This window comes from Scylla paramamosain, chromosome 32 (genome assembly GCF_035594125.1).
Source record: "Scylla paramamosain isolate STU-SP2022 chromosome 32, ASM3559412v1, whole genome shotgun sequence".
NCBI classification, from domain to species: Eukaryota; Metazoa; Arthropoda; class Malacostraca; order Decapoda; family Portunidae; genus Scylla; species Scylla paramamosain.
The window spans coordinates 7,703,254-7,711,625 of NC_087182.1; the positions used below are offsets into that span (position 1 = coordinate 7,703,254).

At 42.7% G+C, this 8,372-nt stretch overlaps 1 long non-coding RNA gene across 1 annotated transcript in view; it reads right to left on the reverse strand.

The window, feature by feature from the left end:
• Nucleotides 1–1,108, reverse strand: part of LOC135089162 (uncharacterized) — a 39,611-nt gene extending 38,503 nt beyond the window's left edge. The window contains exon 1 of the long non-coding RNA XR_010261401.1: nucleotides 913–1,108. This is a non-coding gene — a long non-coding RNA (uncharacterized LOC135089162). The remainder of the gene's footprint in view (nucleotides 1–912) is intronic.
• Nucleotides 1,109–8,372: the final 7,264 nt, after the last annotated feature.

The following is an 8,372-nucleotide window of genomic DNA, read 5'->3' on the forward strand; positions in this document are numbered from 1 at the left end:
TCGGACACCTCAATTAACCGCAGCCAGCAGCCACCAACACCCAGGCGCTCCCTCTCCCTACAGGAGTCAAGGAGACGGTCCCGAGCCCCGAGCCCTGAGCGTATTGGCTTCCTTCGCGATTCCAAAGGTCCTGATACGCCTTAAGGGAGTCTATTGGAAATCGTTCAGCGCCTCTCAGACTGAAATATTGCTGTTTTACGCCCGGGACAAGCTCGGCTAGGGGGATCAGTTACCAGAGGAAAAAGAGGAAGGAGTGACGCCTCGGAAGGGTCACTGCGTCTTCAGGCGGTAACTCGCTCCACGGAGGAAAAATGTTGGGACTCAGACATGCCCGGGAAAGGAAGGTATCGTGAAGCTCCGGGTTAAGTTTCCCTCGTGAAGCATGTGAAGCAATGGTGAGACTCGAATTGAAGAAATAGAGTGAACGAGGCTTCAGTTTGGCTCGAAGCAAGAAGCTTGAGCTACTTAGTAGGAAATTTCTCGAGACGGGAATTCTGTGACATTTAACTGCTTGAATTCGTGTCCATTTCGGCATTGGTTCAGCATTAGTTATACATTTATGAGAATGTTTACCGTACATAAACATGGATGAAGTTACAATTTAGTTGCTAAGAGAAACGCAGGGTCGTGTTGCCATACGGCAGTCTTTTTTCCCGGGGTGTTCAGGACTCGTGTCGACAGGGAGGAGTGTCGCCTTGCCATGTTGCTGCTATAGTACGTAAATAACACGAACAAGCGCCCTCGACCAGACCACAACGCTATTACTCCGCCAGCCTTGTCCCGACTCCCGCGGCTCGGTGAGGCACGTGCGCCGCAGGAAGGGGAAAGCTGGGAGGGAATTCGCACGAGGAATAATAACAAACCTGAACCACACGAGCCAAAGCACACTAACAGTAATACTTTTCAACTTACCCCTGTCTGAGCGCACACAGGTTTCCTGATGTCATGGGCACAAGAACTAGAGGTACTTAAGTAACGGTACACTAGGAAAACGCAGAGGATCACTTGAATAACACTCCTGACGCGCCGATAACGTACACCTTTGTATCGCCCGCGGGAGTGAGAGGCAGAGTGACGTGTTTCCTACCCACCTGTGCTTCCCTCGACAGCAGCACGTGCGAGAGAAAAACTAGTCCGCCTTCTGAAATCTTCTGCAATCCTGAAAGGGGAAGTTAGCTTTGGATGAAGCTTATCTATTGTAATAACTGTCAACTGGGCATTAGAATGCTCTTTTGTGAAACGTGACTCCGTGTGGGTGAGATGAAGGAGAGAAGGGAAGTATAATAAATAAATATAATGGTAGAGCGGTGAATTGTTTATCAGTATTTTCGCCCGGTTTTCATTAATATTGTGCAAACATCGGCATTTGTATCGTTGAGCACAGTGCCAAATCGTGTTGTTGAAATTGGCCTAATAGTTTGCCGGCTAATCATGTGTAAGTAATTGTAAACTGTAATTGCCGTTAATTGCCACAGGTAACTTTTAATTACTTGGCAAAAAAAAATTAAAAACAAATACATTCAACCGCGCACCAAAATAATTATTACCCTCGGAACAAGCAAGCAAGCAAGCAGGCGGATAATAATACATGCCAGAAAAAAGGAGCAATACTCTCATTTTAAATTCTGGCGGCAATAATGAAGCAATGAAATGGCTCACGCAGTATTGAGAAAGAAAACGGGGTTGGCTCCTTTACCACAGACTCGTGTATTGGGGCGTGGCTGGGAGGAAGCGGTGTTTTAAAGGACATTTGCATAGTGAGACAAGCGGCGGCTGTGAATTTTCTTAATATCATCCTGCACGGGCGTAGCAGCGCGCAAACAGGGGCGTCGAAGTGAGCTGCTCCTCCCTTCCTTTGTCTGTTTCGGGTTTATTACGGGCATTTGCATATTGTGTGTGTGTGTGTGTGTGTATGTGTGCGTGTGTGTGTGTGCGTGTAGGAGACAGACAGGGAGACAAATATGTATGCAGACTAACTGACAGGAGGAAAAAACTAAACAAATATCGATCTGTTTACGTATCCATCTACCTTTTCGTGTGTGTGTGTGTGTGTGTGTGTGTGTGTGTGTGTGTGTGTGTGTGTGTGTGTAGGACCCAGAGAGACAGGGAGACAAATATGTTTGCAGAGTGCAGGCTAACTGACAGGAGAGAAAAAACTAAACAAATATCGAACTGTTTACCTATTTATCTACCTTTCTGTCTGTCTGTCTGTATATTTATTTATTTATCCTCCGTCTGAGCATCTCTCATGGAGCACAGGGCGTCCAGCCACGGACAAGGACATGCAGCAGGCGGTAGAAATACGTGGAAACAGAGCGAGGTTGTCACACGGGAGAGGAAAAATGTGAAAAAAAGTGGATCACGATGAGACGGCATTCAACAGAGAGAGAGAGAGAGAGAGAGAGAGAGAGAGAGAGAGAGAGAGAGAGAGAGAGAGAGAGAGAGATTGCCCTACACTCCATAACGGACGCGGGATACACTAGACTAAACCCGCAAAACAAGTAAAAAAAAAAAAAAAGTAAACAAAAAAAGCTGGAAAAAACTCATGCACGAACTGGTAAAACAATGCGTTCCCACCAGTAACAGTTAAAACCTACACAATGCACCACCACCACCACCACCACCACCACCACCACTACTACAGCATCATAACCACCACCAACCCAATTTACATTTCCTTTAATTAGAATCCGAATCACAGGAATTCGCGGGTCAATCACTACCTCAAGAACAGCAGCGATGAAGGACCGTGAGCTTAGCGAGTCTAATGATGAGGAGGGGTATGTTGGGGACTAAGGAGGGAGAAGTGGTGCTCGGAGGCTCAAAAGGAGGAGGCAGTGACCTATTATTAACACCTGGACGCTGCGCACTGATCATTATTGTTAGCGCACACACACACACACACACACACACACACACAAAGACGCGCACCCACCCCCTCTCTCTCTCTCTCTCTCTCTCTCTCTCTCTCTCTCTCTCTCTTTATTTAAACATAACCACAATAAGACTTAAAGTTTTACGTTGGATGTAAAACTATTTCAAAAGCCATTATATACAATAATTACACAAGGTATGAATTTAGAATTCACTTCACATATAATGTACTCAAGGAAAGCACAAGTATATATATATATATATATATATATATATATATATATATATATATATATATATATATATATATATATATATATATATATATATATATATATATATATATATATGGTGGTGACTATAAATGTATGGCAGTCAAAAAAAAAAAAAAAGCACATTAAGTATATACACAAGTGGTTGTGTCTCTGGGTGTTTATGTGGGGAGCATTAGCGAGGGTTGGAGGGTTCCCGCCATCTGTGGGCAGCCAGCTTCACCTGGTGTGTTTGTCACCAGGGGCGTGGCTGCTGTGAACATGTTCCACAGCCGTGATGTCCTGGCCGTGAATGTGCGCTGTTGCTGCCTGGAGTGCGAGCGAGGTATCTCCACCATCTCGTCGCTGCAGAGGGCAGTCCTCGTGCGCCTGTGCACAGTTCGAGGGGGAAGCCTAAGTGGGGTGAGGTGGGGGACACTTTACACCTGGGCTTTGTGGCACGCTACCAGTGCCGACACGTCCCTGCGGTGCTCCAGCGACGTCACGAGTGCAGCCTTTTTTTTTTTTTTATAGGACGGACACCGACCAAGGGCAACACGAAAAAAATAAATAAATAAAGAAGACTCACTGAGATGCCTGTCCCCGAATACGGTTTAAAGCGGTACTCAAAAAATTGAAGGATAAGTGTCTTGAAACCTCCCTCTTGAAAGAATTCAAGTCATAGGAAGATGGAAATACAGAAGCAGGCAGGGAGTTCCAGAGTTTACCAGAGAAAGGGATAAATGATTGAGAATACTGGTTAACTCCTGCATTAGAGAGGTGGACAGAATAAGGATGAGAGAAAAAAACAAAGTCTTGTGTAGCGAGGCAGCGGGAAGAGGGGAGGTATGCAGTTAGCAAGATCAGAAGAGCAGTTAGCATGAAAATAGCGGTAGAAGATAGCAAAAGATACAACATTGCTGCGATGAGAAAGAGGCTGAAGACAATCAGTTAGAGGAGAGGAGATGATGAGACGAAAAGCTTTTAATTCCACCCTGTCTAGAAGAGCAGTATGAGTGAAGCCCCCAAGACATGTAAAGCATACCCCATACATAGACGGATAAGACCCCTGTACAGAGAGAAAAACTGGCGGAGACATCTCAGAACGCTTAACTTCATAGAAGCTGTTTTAGTTAGAGATGGGATGTGAAGTTTCCAATTTAGATTATAAGTAAAAGACAGACCGAGGATGTTCAGTGTAGAAGAAGGGGACACTTGAGTGTCATTGAAGAAGAGAAATAGTTGTCTAGAAGGTTGTGTCGAATTGATAAATGGAGGAATTGAGTTTTTGAAGCACTGAACAATACTAAGTTTGCTCTGTCCCAATCAGAAATTTTAGACAGATCAGAAGTCAGGTGTTCTATGGCTTCCCTTCGTGAACTGTTAACTTCCTGAAGGGTTGAACGTCTACGAAAAGTTGAAAAGTACATGATGGTATCATCATCGTAGGAGTGGATAAGACAAGAAGTTTGGTTTAGATCATTGATGAATAATAGGAAGAGAGTGGTTGACAGGACAGAACCCTGAGAAACACCATTGTTAATAGATTTAGGAGAACAGTGACAGTCTACCACAGCAGCTGGTCATCCTCTCTCGTTACCAGTAGCAGGTCACGCCGCTGGACTGCATCAATCTTCTGCATGTGGGTGGCAGGCAGCGCCAGACATCCAGGACGTATTTGTGTGTCTCTCTCTCTCTCTCTCTCTCTCTCTCTCTCTCTCTCTCTCTCTCTCTCTCTCTCTCTCTGAACCCTTACTCATATCATACTTCGTGTGTAATTGAAACTCTCCGCGTCTAGCTAGACTTTACTTCTCGACAATGATCACATGACACAGATTACTAGTTTCTGTAATATAATTTTCTTATAAACACAAATGGTATACAAATACAATGGTATCAAATAATGTATATATGCACTAAAATTCATACGGATATGAATCAGAGTTACTGCATATTATGAAATGGCGTCTGTATAAAAGAAATTGTGCAGTCAGTAAAGTGGTGGGTGCGTCACTTACTAGATTAAAGCCCTTCACAACACCTATGAGAAGGCTTCTGGTCTTCGTAGACACCTTCTGGCAGGCACTAACCTTGTACCAGGACACAGAGGCAACCATTGCCCGTGTCACAGTCTCGTTCAACAAAACTCCTGGTTAAATAAGTCAGCAGGACACGAGCACCTTTCAAACACTGCTCCGCCTTGGCGACGCACTCTCTTGTTGCTGCGCGTTACACGTCCATGAGAATTTACAAAATATTCTTCCACCTCCAATAATATGCAGCAAATAGTCTCATAGTATACTATAGTAATATAAGATAACTATAAACGTATGAAATTAAAGTATAAGCCATTAGAAATGTAATTAACAGAGTCATCATATAGCACCAAATCATAGGCAAAATTTTAACTGACGGCTCACACACACACACACACACACACATACACACACACACACTCTCTCTCTCTCTCTCTCTCTCTCTCTCTCTCTCTCTCTCTCTCTCTCTCTCTCTCTCTCTCTCGACCCCTTTGCCTCTAAGATAACCATTCAGAATCCCACAGTTTCAGTATTGAGTGTATTATTGAATTCTTTTAACTTGCTCCCCTCCTCCGCCTCTCATCAACACACCTGATCATCCACCTGTCAGTTCTTTCTTTGCCTGTTTCCCTTTTATCTTTCCTATGGTGCTATGTGACCTTTGATATCTAACTGTTTCTTCCACACACACACACACACACACACACACACACACACACACACACCGTTTATTATTATTATTATTATTACACACACACACAGTAAGAGAAGACACCACCTTCACTCACTCAACAAACAGAACAGAACAAAGTACAGTTTACAATATACGGGTATACTTAACCCGTATATACTTATTTGCAACAAGGATGATATTGACCAGTTCTAGAGAGAGAGAGAGAGAGAGAGAGAGAGAGAGAGAGAGAGAGAGAGAGAGAGAGAGAGAGAGAGAGAGAGAGAGAGAGAGCTTCCCCGTGATAATTTGAAGATGAAGACAGCAAGATTATAATATTTGATATTTGATAAGAGAACGAGTGACAATACAGCGGCGAAGGAAGGTGAAAAGAAAAGCGGTGTCAGATAAACTTAATAAAGCCGCACCAAACACCATAAATAAATAGAGACGTCTGAAGGGAAGCAAAAAGAAACATATCAAGAAAAAAACACTCACTCTGGAAATACGTCGAAAAAAAACATGATTTTTTTTTAGTTTTCACTGCTATTTTATTACGGAAATTAAACAAAAACCAGAAATGAAATGAATGACAAGGAATATTTTAGTTCTTTCATGGAATGCAGACAAAAAAGAATAAAATTAGACGAAATATATTTCAATTTTCTTTATACGGAGTGGAGCAAAAAAAAAAGACAAAATAGGATTAAAGACAGGTTATATTTTATGTTTCCTTATGAATATTAAAATAATAAACTTTCAGAAAGAGAAGAAAAAAAAAACTTACGAAGTGACAAAATGTTATAGAAAAAAAAAAAAAAAACTAAGGAAAAAATACGTTCAGATCAGAAACACTTAAAACTTTGTATTCGTAAATGAAAAAAAAAAACATGAAAAAAAGAAGGAAATGGAATTAACAGAGAAGAGGAATAGAAAACCTGTGGCAGTCTTTTCCCATACTACATTCAGTAGCGGAGTGTGTCACCTCCTGCCTGACGAAGGCTGCTGTTTTCCTGTAATTAGTTAAAACCCCTCCAAACTAAGCCTTGAGCCTCTAAACACGTGACCTGCCCCACCTGGTCCATCCCCCGTCCATTCCCATGATCTGCGTCCCCCACCATCCCCCTCACCACAACCATCACCAGCCCATCCCTTCCTCCACCACCTCCTCCTGCTCCTTCTCCACCCGCAATTACTTTTTAACTACTATTTCTGTCATTACCTCAACCGATCCCCATCTCCACCTCCCTCTCTTCTCCACCTCCTCCACCGCCGTCTCTTTGTACTTCCTCGTTCCCTCTCCACGTCCACTCCACTACCACAATCATCATCTCCTCCGCCGCCTCTTCTCTCCCTCTCCTCATCCCCTTTACCACTGTGCATAAGGACGGTAACATGGAAATAATAAGACATGCGCATAAACCCAAGAGAGAGAGAGAGAGAGAGAGAGAGAGAGAGAGAGAGAGAGAGACCAGGCAGCAGCTGTGGTTCCCTGCGTATAGAGAAAAAAATAATTATGATAAAGTGAAAGGAAACTCTAATGAGATTTGTTTTGTTTATATAATTACTCAGAGAGAGAGAGAGAGAGAGAGAGAGAGAGAGAGAGAGAGAGAGAGAGAGAGAGAGAGAGAGAGGGGGTGGGGAGAAAGACTTAAGAAAGATAAGCTAATAGGATTTCCTCGTTCTTCACCGTCTCAAATCTGCTGATGGCGATTTCTTTTTTCACTTCAGTTCCCCCCTCAAATGTAATTATCGACTTCTTGTTTTATCATCTCTCTCTCTCTCTCTCTCTCTCTCTCTCTCTCTCTCTCTCTCTAAGTGTCCATTACCTGCATACACTTCCGGTTAGTGCACATTGAAGAGATTAATGCTGACCTCAACTGCTCGCCTGACCCGCTTGTGACCTCGCCGTGACCTTTGCTGCTTTTGGGGTCACGGCGTGCAGCGTGAAGGACTGCCAAGCCTCCGTTGTGTGGTCAGCGCCTTTAAGAGAAAAGAGCAGCGGCGTTACGCTTTAAAATACTTTGTTTTGTGATATAATTCGAGTTTCGTTCGTTCACCTCCTCGCCTCTCGCTCCGGGAAGGTTGGAATTCGTGGGCAGGAAGTAATAGTTGGTAATGGCAAATTGTTATTCACTTCGTAATGGAAAGTTAAAGGGAAGCTCTTCATTTACGTATTATTGTCACCGTTATTATTGTTATTGTTGTTTAGATGGTGTTGTTCGTCATTTCATCATGTTTCATTATTAATTTACCAGTTTTCATTATAAATTTATTTGTTTATCCTAAAGTTATTACTGTTCTAACAATAAAGTGCTATAAAAAATAATATGATATAACGGTGACAAGGACAAGACGCAAAAACTATGCATATTTATTTGCACAGTGAAAAGAGTATAATTAAGATAAAAATGCATAAGAGAAAATTAAACTAAAATTAAAGAAACATAAGAGTAACGAGTCAAAATAATTTAAGTGGTGAGAATAACGGATGTCGATTCGTATTTGTCCCTACCGCAAGGCGTCAGTGCGTCACTAAAC